The sequence below is a fragment of the Oryctolagus cuniculus genome, chromosome 15, assembly GCF_964237555.1.
Source record: "Oryctolagus cuniculus chromosome 15, mOryCun1.1, whole genome shotgun sequence".
In the NCBI taxonomy this organism is placed as follows: domain Eukaryota; kingdom Metazoa; phylum Chordata; class Mammalia; order Lagomorpha; family Leporidae; genus Oryctolagus; species Oryctolagus cuniculus.
Genome location: NC_091446.1, coordinates 69,602,788 through 69,614,548, shown reverse-complemented (window position 1 = coordinate 69,614,548; position 11,761 = coordinate 69,602,788). Strand labels below are relative to the sequence as shown.

General features: G+C 56.4%; 1 long non-coding RNA gene across 1 annotated transcript; it reads left to right on the top strand.

Moving 5' to 3' along the window:
- Nucleotides 1-1,217: 1,217 nt before the first annotated feature.
- LOC127487093 (uncharacterized) lies at nt 1,218-6,024 on the top strand. The gene is made up of 4 exons (XR_007913606.2): nt 1,218-2,125; nt 3,008-3,258; nt 3,629-3,759; nt 4,330-6,024. It is a non-coding gene; the product is annotated as an uncharacterized lncRNA (long non-coding RNA).
- Nucleotides 6,025-11,761: the final 5,737 nt, after the last annotated feature.

Here is an 11,761-nt window from a genome sequence, read left to right as displayed (position 1 = left end):
GCTCCTGGACGCTCTGGACCTGCCAGAGGGGCTGCTTCCCCTCCTGGACACTGTGGCTGATAACTAGGGCCAGGCCACTCGGCCTTCAAAGGGAGGGCAGGGGCAGGAGCCAGCGGCCACAGGGATGCCCACTGCTCTGAGGGTGCTGCCTCAGGACCAGGGCACGGCAAGCCGGGGGCGTAAGATTGATCATTTGGGATGCCTGTGGCTGCATGCAGGATTTCACACGCTGAAAAGGACCCTGGGAAAGGAGAACGAGCCATTCAGGGGGCTCAGAAGTGCCTGAGGGGTGGGCGTGCTGGAGAAGCCTACCGCTCCACGGGAGGGCCCGACAGCACCACAGGGACAGATGGTACCAGCGTCCGGCAGGAGCTCGGGGCTGCATCCTCTGCAGGCCAGGCGTGGCCCTGGGAGAGCTGGCTGCAGCACGCGGCTGCCACCTGGCAGGCGAGGGCCTTGGAAGGAAAGAACAGGGGCCGGGCGCATGCTTGATGGCCGGAGCCGGGTGGACGCAAAACAGGAAGGCCGCAGCAGCAGCTGCAGGTCTCGGGGTCTGGGGCGTAGACTGCGATGCTCGCAGGAGAGGGTACGCAGGTCGGCAGGCGTTCCCCCGCAGTTCACACGTTTGCCGCTTCATCCCCAAGGTCACGTGATGGGGATGGGCTGTCTCCCTTCCCTTGGGACAGCTCACGAGGGGATTGCTTGAGCTACTCCTACCAGGAAAGTAAGGATGGACGGTCAGAAGGCTGAGAGCGGTGGCTCCAGTTTAAACAACAGCCAGAACAAGGAAGAGGAAGAGGAGGAGGAGGAGGAGGAGGGTAATGAGGAGGAGAAGGAGGAGCAAGAAAAGAAGGAGGAGCGAGAAGGACTCCTTGCCCATTGCTGGCCCTGAGCCAGCCCGCTGCGGAGGTGCAGCCTAGGTCTCCATGCAGGAGTCACGCGGCTGCTGTGTGGCTGATGCTGTTCCAGGCCGACTGGGGCCAATACTCAGAGCTGATAAACAGGGACGGGCGTCATCACGGCCACAGTTAGGCTGGGCGCGTCTGGGGCTCGCTCTCTTCGGGTGGCAAATCACACAGATGGAAGGGGTTGGCGGGCACGCCTGTTCTCTCGCGTGGAATGGTCGGAGCGGTCTAGAACTGTCCAGACAATCGCAGGGAATTTCATTGGCCTGCAGAATCGGTGACATCAGGTCAACAGAACTGGATGATGAAGGAGAGGGAAGCATGCCAGAGCCCTGGCGTAGGCGGGTGTGTGCCCAGGAGCGGGGAATAAGCCTGCAAAGAATTAGGGGGCCATGAGCAGTGAACGCTTGAGGAGCTGGGTGCTCGCGGCATGGCAGGAAGTCCCCTCCAATGGAGAGGGCGAGCTATTGCAATCACCCCTTGGAGGGAAGCACAGTGCGCGGCGGGCCCCAGGCCGCCATGCGGGCCACGCCAGAATACGGCACACCGGGTGATTTACAATGAGCCGAAATGTATTTCTCGCAATCCTAGAAACTGGGAAATCCGTAATGAAGGGGGCAGCCTCTGGGGTGTCCTTGCTGTGCCATCTCATGGGAGACGGCGGAAAGGCAAGAGAGAACCAACTTCACCCCTCGGCGAGGAACTCACCCCTGAGATAGTGGAGTTAGTTCCACCACAGCTCTGATCCCAAAGCCGAAACACCTGCCAGGAAGCCCCGACTCCCAACACCGTGGTGCTGGGGGTTAAGTTCCCACCACGTGCGTTTCGCAGGGACACATTTCCCAGCTGGGAAAGCTGCCCCAGCCCATTTGCTGAGGGCCGTGGAAGGCTGCTACCTTGCAGGTTGGTCTGTGCCAGGCCTTGGTGCCTGTGTAAGCTGTGAGCCCCACGAGGGGTGCATGTCCCTGGGAGGAAAGCAGCAAGGCAGGGCTTATAGGTAGCTCTAAGAGGAGAATTACTGTACAGAAGCCTCGCGTTGTGGCACAAGGCCATGCGATTAGTAGCAGAGACTCCCCCACTAGAGACAAACAGCCGTTAGCGTGCGGCTAGGCCTGGTAGAGGTGGTCCCACTAAGTGACGCTGAAGTCAATGCTGTGCAGCCTGGGCTGCGTTCACGCAGAGCCACCACGCTGTAACACTGACGATGACAGCCGTGATGGGTAAGTTGTACCCCTGGGATCAGGATAAGCAGGCCCGGTCGCCACCAGCAGACTGCCCGAGAAGGAAGCCCACACTGCCACGTCACCCACCCTTGTTGCCTAGTGCTCACCGGTGCCTCTATCGGGGGGTCCCTTAAGAACACCAAGCTGTTCATGGATGGGTCGACTTGGTTTCAAGGTGCACGCTGGAAAAGAACCGCTGCTAGACCCCGGCCCCGCTCAGGGCCTGGAAAGCAGCAGGGATGGGGGTGCCTCCCAGTGGGCAAAACCTCAGCCAGTGCGCCTGCTCATCAGGTTTGCATTGAAAGAGAAATGGCCTGAGATAGGACTTACATAGACTCTTGTGACACAGCAAGTGAGTCAGCCCCGGCCACAGGTCTAGAAAGAGAAAGAGAAAGAAGTGGTAAGAAGGTTCAGGGAAGAGGCGTGCAGATTGTGGATGAACCATGGTGCGTGGTCAGGGGTGGGACTATCCTTGTATCAGGTGCTGCACCCTTTGGATTGCACGCCCAATGGAATAGGCCCCAGGTGGACAGAATGAGTCCAATGGTCAATGTCAGCCTTGGACACAGGCCGTCTTTGGATGGCACCAGTGGGTTTGTGTATAGGGAGGAGGGGGTAGGACAGAGGCAACACACAGACCCCACAGCAGTGACTCCCTGCTCAACCGAGCTAACCTGGTAATCCAATGTCACATGTCCACCCTACCAGCAGAGGAGACCAGTGCTGAGGCACCGGTGTGGCACCCTCCTCCAAGGAGACCAACTGGCCGCTGGGTGGCAAGTTGAGTCCACTGAACCCATTTTACTCTCACAGGGGAATTGATGCACTTGTATCGGGACGGCATGCATTCTGGTATGGGTTTGCCTTTCCTGTCTGCAGGGACACTGCATCGCCTTCCGAGGGCCTGGGATTCCATGCAGCACTGCTTTCGGTGAAGAGAACCACTGTTGAGCAAAGGAGCCAGGGCAGTGGGCATCAGCCCACACGCTCCTTTGGGCCTGTCCCACGCTGCCACCCTGACGTAGTCGGGAGACAGTCTTTGGAAGTGCAGCTGAGACACCACTTTGGGGATGACGCTTGTGAGCCGAGGACGTCACTGTCCAGAAGGCAGCAGTACACAGTCTGCTCAGGTACAGGGTGCTCCCTCCCTGCGAGGTGGGATGCATGGGATGGGGTGCAAGAGGTAGCAGGAGGGATTAATAAGGCCTCCTGTATGCCAACCCTCCTGGGGACCCACGTGTGGAACCCGTGCTTCCCGTCTCCACAACACTGGGCTCTGTGGGGCTGCAAGTCCTTTAGGCTACGATGTCACCCAGTCCCTCTCAGCTGCTTATGTTGACAAACCAGCAGGCAAGGACAGACGACCCCAGCAGTATTAAGGGACCTTGCTTCTCAGGAGGAAGTGGGTTTGTTGTCACACACACACACACACACACACACACAGAGGATAGAGGACTACGTTTGGCACCAAGAGGACTATTTCTTGCCCAATTTTGACAGTAATTTGAGAAGCACAGACATCTGTGCAGGAAGTCCTGGGGACAGAGAGAGAGGCCTGAGAGGCGGTGGTAGCCGGGGGTCAGAGCCTTCAGGGACCAGGTTCTGGGCAGCACGCGTGTGGAGCCACAGAGGTGAGCACAGGTGTTGGGAGCTGAATCCAGCCGGGGTGGAGGGGAAGCAGTAGGAGTGCCTCCTGCATGCCTGGGGGCTGCGCTGGGTTTATGGGACAACCAGAACCCTGGGGCCAGAGTGAGTCTGCTCCCAGCATGTGTATGCAAGTCTTGGTGGATCTGAAGGGTGCGAGGGGTGGGCTGCAGTGACACCCGCCAAGATCACCCTGCAGGGCCAGCGCTCACTCCCACGGCTGCCAGCAGAGCTGCCCGCTGTGGCTTCGTGGCTGAGCCTCTCTCCAGGAAACACACTTGGTGCAGAGGACCTGCCTTGTCCAAGGCCACGCCTCCTCCCTGGGAGCAGCCCTCCTCTGACTGCTGGTTGATCTGAGGTGCACCTCTCCAACTCAGGGCACCTCTGAGTGTGCAGGCCGGCTCCAGGTGCATCAGCTTTGGGGGGGGGGGGGGCTCAGGCCCGGAACGGAGATCCTGCCGGCCGGTTTCGGCTGCTTGGTTGACACTTGCTGTTCTTACCTGGTGAAGGATCCTTGGCTCAGACTTTCATCCAGCTCATTCCTCTTTCTTTCACAGTCACATCAGCTTCAAATTCCACACATCCAGCTTCCATGTCCTGGATCAGGCCCTTAAGGAAAAGGCTCGTCTGAGGGCTGCTGGCCTTCTCAGGGGCTGGCCGGCTCCCTCCTGGCATGGAAATCTGGGTAGCAGCCACGTACTGACGCGTAAGCTATACCCACGTGCAGATGCTGACGTAGGGGTCGGGCGAGCGCCTTGGCCCAGGTCAACACCGTGGAGTAACTCCCCACTCTCCGCTCTTCACTGAAACCCCAGCCAGAGCCTTGCTCAGGCAGGGATGGAGGAGGACACCCGCCCTGTTCCCCAGGCAGGTTCCACTGCCGGGGCTCTTCCGCCACCCCTACAGGGCACCCAGGCTGGAGCTGGACAGCCGACAGTCCACAGCAAAGGGACCTCGCGACTTCACACTGGCGGTAGCTGGGCTCGACGGAGACTTGCAAAGCTTCACACAGAATAGAATTGAAAGCTAAATTGGTTTGGTACAAAAGTTTTTTTGCAATCTCATCCTCTGCTTTTCTGTGATCATTTCAAAGACGCGTTCCACTTGCTGGTGGTTTTTTCCACGTGTTGGTGCTGGGTTTTCTTTCTTCTCTTTTGTTTTCCCTGCAGAGAAAGAGAAGCACACGATGCTCCCAACACGGCACTGACGCTCTGTCGCAACAAGCCCCTGCATGAGTTAGCTGTCAATATCGCCAGAAGCCCACCCTAGTTTATATGACGCCTGGCCGTGCAGCCTGCAGGGAGCGGCAGGAGGCAGCTGCCTCTGGAGACCATGCCCAGGGTGGGAGGCTTGGAGGCCCTCAAAAGGCTGGAATCTGCACCCGGAGTAACAAACGATTTAGTTAGATCCTGACTCAGTAGCACCAAGGAGCAGGACAGGGGAGGATGGAACTGTCAAACAGCAGCTTCCTTTCCTGTGTCTCCTGGTACAGAGAGGGTGGCCGTGTACACCGCCACGTGGGCCACGGAGAGACCGTTGGCCACAGGCACAGTGGCTGTCCTGGTCCTACCCACTGCACCCCCGTAGCCCCCACTCACCCCAGGAGCTGTGCTCGCCAGCCCTGCCCCTCCTCCTCCATGAGGGGCCTGGTGAGCAGAATGGATCAGGACACCCAGTCTACAGCAGCAACCAGCCCAGAACACAGAGTCCTTAGCCCTGCCTGCCGCACCCCTTCCCTGGCACGCCTGGCAGGAGGCCCTTCAAGTGCACAGTTCAATTAGGATGGCTCAAGTAGCAGGGGACCTGGTTCACGAATGGCAACATTGAAGAATGAGTTCATTCTGGTGCCCAAGTTTTGAACCTGTGTTTCCGAGGGGCCTTTGGAAGGTTCATGAACGGGGCGAGCGTTGTGGCACACAGGGTTAAGAGCAGAGAGCTCTGTCCCCTGGGTCACTCCCACATGCCAGCAGCAGCTGGGGCTGGGCCAGCCCGAAGCCAGGAGCTAGGAACTCCATCCGAGTCTTCCACATGGGTGGCAGGGGCCCAATGACTTAAGCCTTTAGCTGCTGCCTTCCCGGGTATGCGCATTAGAAGGAAGCTGGATCGGAGGCAGAGCGGGACTTCTAGGCCACTTGGACACGGGATGCAGGCGTCCCAAGCAACAGATTAACCCCCTGTGCCACATGCCCACTGCACTTACCGTCGTCTTAAAGGAGCGTGTGACTGACCTGTGGGATGGGTGAGCTGGAGACCCCTAGAGACCACATCAGCTCTTGCTTCTCCTCACAGAAGAGGAAGCGGGGCTTTGTGCGAGTTCCCCTGCATGAGTAAGGCACAGAGCTGGGCATGAAGACCAGGCCAGCAGGCCCCCAGCCTTCACTCCCATCCAGCAGGTGTGACCCTGTGTGACCAGAGTGCCACCAACCACCGACTTAAACAAGGGAATCGTGTGGGCTCCCAGTCCCGCAGGCCAGAAATCGAGCTGTTGGCAGAATCGGCTCCATCTGGGGAGGAATCCGCTCTGGGGCTTCCTGCAGCGTCCTGTGAGGGACTGGCCATCTGGGACAGGCCTGGCCGCAGCCGCGGAGACCCTCGCCTTCCAGCACCGTGGCTCCGTTCTCCTTAGCCAGACCAAGGTTTCCTTTAACGAGTCATAGCCCAGTCACACTGAACAGGGGTTTCCTAGCAGCTAGCAAGGCGGCCAGAGATCCCGGGAACCAGAATAACGTGACACTGGGACTCTGAAGTCCCCCCTCGCCACGCGCTCCTGCAGGAAGTAGCCAGCCGCCTGGGCTGGGTAGCGGGAGGAGCAGATACGGGGGAGGGGTGTCTGGAGGAGAGGAGCACGCGGCGGCAGCCACAGGTGGGACAGGAGCTGCCTCTGGAGACCATGCCCAGGGAAGGAGGCTTGGAGGCCCTCAAAAGGCTGGAATCTGCACCCGGAATAACAAACTAGAACTAGTCTACGGCGGGCTAGTTCTTCAGTTGGTAATTTCGTATGACACATGAAAGATGTTCAAATATCCAGGAGAAACGTTCCCACCCTTGGTGGCCCCAAGGCCCCGTGTCTCGCCTATCTGTGCACTTCACTAAGTTCTTGAAAAAAGGACCGGTTTATTTTGATTCAAAAATACCTGGGAATCAGTGCTGAGTTGCTTTGTCCTAGACATTGTCCATGCACCTTTGCAGACCACTTGAATGTGGGGCCAGGGTGCAGTTGCTTTACCCAGCTCCGTGCTAGAGGGTCAAGTCCATGGGGGCAGACCTGGCCATGGTGGGGGGACACAGGCAGTGCCTGCGCCAGGCCCTGCCGTCAGGATCTTGGCCTTTCTTCCTCACCTGAGTCCTTAGCCTTTTGAAGGCAGGGTCCCCTGCCCCAGCCACGGGGTGCTGGGGGGTTGTCATGGTAACCTTTCACATCGGGGGCTGCCCCCCCCCCCGCCCCATCTACAATCTCCCAGGGGTCTTGAGGCAGCCTCTCCCTCTTCTGCTTCATTGCCTTAGGAGCGTGGATTCCCGGTGGCCCCGGCCCCTCGCCCCTCCCTGGTTCTCCTTGTGTAATTAAAGGGAAAATGTTTTGCATTCATTTACCTTACACTTTATCAAATCGCAGAGAGATGAAAGAAGAGGCCCGCGTTTCTATTTCAAGGTTCACGGGCTTCCACAAACTGTGCAAGCCGGGCTCTGCAAACTTGCCACATCAGCAGGGCGTCTGCGAGACGCGGCCGCCCCCCTCCCCCCCGCCGCTCTTCCTCCCCCACTGCGGTCTCCAAAGAGAGGTGAGGCTTGGGAACCCCGCACAGACAAGGGGAGACAACCCTCGGAGCCGCCGGGATGCTCCAGCCTCCCCTCCTTCCCTGTATCTCCTCCGCTTCTCCCTCCGTCCCGCTCTCTCCTCCCTCCTCTCTCCCGTTCTCTCTGTCCCTAGCTCTCTTGCTCTCCCATGTTCTCTCTGTCTTTTCCTCCTTTCTCATTCTCCTTCTCTCTCTCTCTCCCTCTACCTCTCTCTCTTTCTCTCTCTCTCTCCTCCTTTTCCACCTCCTTCTCTCTTACATATTTCACAATAAGTCTTCTTCCAGGAGGGATGCTTGGCTCCTGGCTCCATTAACTTGACTGCAACATTTATTCAGTACCTGCTGTTTACAAAGGACTGTAGTGGACACAACTGGAGAGGTGGAAATGTTTATACCTGACATTGCTTTAGCTATTTCTAGGTAACAAACAAGTTTGGGCACTGTGGCATAGCAAGTAAAGCCATAGCCTGTGATGCCAGCAGCCCATATGGGCACAGGTTTGGGTTCTGCCTGCTCCACTTCCAACCCAGCTCCCTGCTGATGGCCTGGGAAAGCAGCAGAAGATGGCCCAAGTGCTTGGGCCCCTGCACCCATGTGAGAGATCCAGAGGAAGCTCCTGGCTTTGGCCTGGACCAGCCCTGGCTGTTGTGGCCATTTGGGGAGTGAACCAGCAGATGGAAGCTCCCCACCCCACCCTGTAATTCTGCCTCTCAAGTAAATAAAATTAATCTTAAAAAAACAAACAAGTCTGCATTTGTAGCTCTATTGGATTCTTGTAAGAACTCTCAGACATTACTGGCGCTGCTATTCTGCAGAGAGGAAGCTCGAGCTGAGGTTAGTTAAATGTCAGAGTTTAGGGTCAGGGTCAGGGTCAGGTTCAGGGTCAGGGTTGGGGTGAAGGCTGTGGGCCCCATCTGAGAGTGACGGCTTCGAATGCATAATACAAAATGCACAGTATCACGGAGGCCACCGATTCTATTGAAATGCAATTTTCAAAAGGCTTAAAAAGTCTCCCATGGTGATATATGTGTTTCCTGATTAAGGCCCTCAGGTAGAGTCTAACAGCAATTGTAGTTTTAAAGTAAGGAGCTGTGCTAATCAGAGGTCAGCAAACTGATCTGATCTTGGCTTGTTTCTTTGGTTTTAAGTAGTTTATTTGAAAGGTACAGTTACAGAGAGAGAGGGAGAGACACAGAGAGAGATCTTCCATCCACTGGTTCACTCCCCAAATGACCACCATGGCCAGGGCTGGACCAAGCAAAAGCCAAGAGCCTGGAGCTCCACCCAGGCCTCCCACGTGGGTGCAGGGGCCCAAGCACTTGGGCCATCTGCTACTGCAGAGACGCTGGCTAGGAAGTGGAGCAGCCGGGACTCGAACTGGTGCCTCTGTGGGATGCTGGCGACACAGGCAACAGCTTAGCCCACCGTGACACAGTGCAGGCCCCAGCTGCCTGCTTCAGTCCCTAACGCTGTGTTGAAGCACAGCCCTGCTCACTCGTTCGTGCACCGTCTACAGCTGCTTTAGAGCCGCAGCTGCAGGGCGGAGGCCCCATGCCTGGAATCCTGACTAAATGTGGACTGGGAAGACCCTGTTACGTTCAACACTTTGCTATGTCTGCAACAACTTCAAAGGAACGGGAAAAGAACAGCGATTTCTACAAGTGACAAGAGTTTCCAGTATTGCCAAAACTACGCGGCTTCATCGCCTCCATTTGAATTGAACAATGTCATTTTCTCATCCAAATTCGTGATTTCTATCTGTGGTGCTGGTGGGGGTGGAATGGAAACTTAGTTTGGTTGGGTTTGGAAACTTGTGTTTATCCTAACTCCTTGGGGTCTAGTACTGAGACTCTCAGAGTCCAGGGGAGCACACGCGTACACACACACACACACACACACTCATGTGCACACCCCTACTGGCAGGCAGCCGCCGCCCAGGGTTACCATAAGGACAAAGAGTGACATGGGCTCCAGGGGAGATGGTAGTTCTCAGTCTCTTCACATCCTGAAGTCTTGCATAAATCCAGGGCGGCCGGGCGCAGCGGTGTGGGTTAGCATCTGGCCCAGGGGGTGAAGTTAGCTGAGCTCACCAAACACGCTCAGGCTGGAAGGGCGTACGGCACCTTTCCAACACGGTCACAGAGGTGCTCTGTGAGTTAGGGCCAGCCCGGGCAAGGCCTCCCCACGACTCATGGACGGGCCTCTGTTGGGCCTGGATGCCGTGGGTGCCTAACCCACGTGGGCCCAGTCTCTTTAGAAGCAAGTTCACCGATGGATCGGCCCTTAGATGGTGATAAAGAGGGAAGGCCATCATCCTACGGAGGGATTTTAAAGGCCTCATTCTGCAAAGTTCTCATCATTCAGCCCTTTACGGCCGTCTGTCTTCCTCCCTAACAGACATTTCTGAAGGCTGTCTTGGATGTCGGCCTGCATGCCAGGCGCTCGGGGACAGAGATGAGTTGGAAGGACGTGGGTCCTGCCTCTGCCCTTTCCTGGCTGTCCCGCCTTGGGCCGCTTCCACACACTGATTTCCACGATCCTATCAATAAGGTTAGAGTCCTACATGTGCTTGGCTCCTGCCTCACACAGCTGAGAGAAGTCCAAGGAGGTAACAGACAGAAGAGGGATGGAGGAAAAGTCATCTGGGAAATTGAAAGAAAGGCCAGATCTCTAGAGCTCAGGCCGCTCTGACTGATTCTCAGGAGAAGTGGCTTTGACGGGCAGGATTTGAAGTGGCTGTCAGTCAGCTGGGCCCAGAGAAGACTCCAACAGGGCGTCGTGAGCGAGGGCCGCAGAATTGGTGAAGTCTGGGCCGTCTTCCGACTCCCCGGAGGAGCTGGGTCACAGCACAGTCCCCGCTGGGATTTTAGATCCTGCCAGGCGACATGGTTATGAGAACACGTTTATTATGACCATCCTCATCAACATTGTTATCATTATTAATGATACGATATTTGGAGCATTTATGCACATTAATTTTAAACAAGCATGTGCCGCTTCAAGATTTGATGCTGCTACCAGTAAACAGCTGTAATGTGGATCTTTAATTTACATAAAATCATTTATGCTAATTTAATTAGTCCTTTGTTTACAACTGAGGCTCACTCAGCGCTGGGCTGGGAGATGGGCTGGGCTGCACACTGCAGAGCGGGAAGCCAGGCGCACACATCCGCTGTGCAAGGGCGCTCCGCCTACAGAGCAGGAGGAGGCGCCGTGCACCTGTGGGAGGATCCATCCAGAATCAGTAAGTTCTTACTTCCTTTAAGGGACTGTGCAACGTGCCCATCATCAACCAATTCACTCCTGCCGACCGCCTGGTCGGGATCAGAGAGGGTTCAGCAAGTGGCCCAATGTCACACGGCTCTCTCTGGCAAGACCCCGCTGTTTCTAGTTCTCAGCCCCTTCCTGTCCCCTTACCGACAACCTTGAAATGAGAAGAGCTCATTTGGCTTAGCACATGGTATGTCCTCAATAAACAGTGACTGAAAAAATGAATGAATGAATGAAAAGTGTTTTAACCTCACTGCTCCTGGCACCTGGAAGCAGCTCTGAGAGGCGGGGCTGGCTTTCTTCCCTTTGCCCAGGGAGCTAAGCAGGTGGGGAAATGGAAAGAACATTGTATTATAAGCTCGAGTTCATCCTACTGACTGTGTCCTTGATTTGTGGCCTGACCTTGGCCTGACCTTGACCTCCATCCAACTGCTCTTTCAATTCCAGCTTCTCCATTTCCCCATTTGCAAGATAGAAAGAAGAATCCCTCGTCCTTCTAACCTGATGGGCAGAAATAAAAAAAAAATGAGTGTGGCGAGGACTATGCAGGGTGCCTGGGAATCATAAGGTGGCATTTGTCAGACTTGCCTTGGGAAACCTTGAAAAATTGAATGGAAACCACTGGGCTCATTCGTCTCCTTTTAACAGCCCCATGTCATCCAGCCTGGTCTTTTCCATTCCTGCTCTGTCCAATCCTGACAACATAATTTAGTTCCAGGGAACTTGAATAGAACACAGTGGACTGATATTTCCACACGCTCGCGCCTTGATTAATACCATCAGGGCAGCTGCCGGCGAGGGTGAGGAGCTGGCGAGGAGAGAGCTCTGCGGGCTCCCCCTCCTGTGCACACTGCCCCTCCCGGCCCAGGCCCAGGGGGCGTGTCTCTTCCCAGTCCCTGCAGGCCCTGCCTACTCGGAGTCCCTT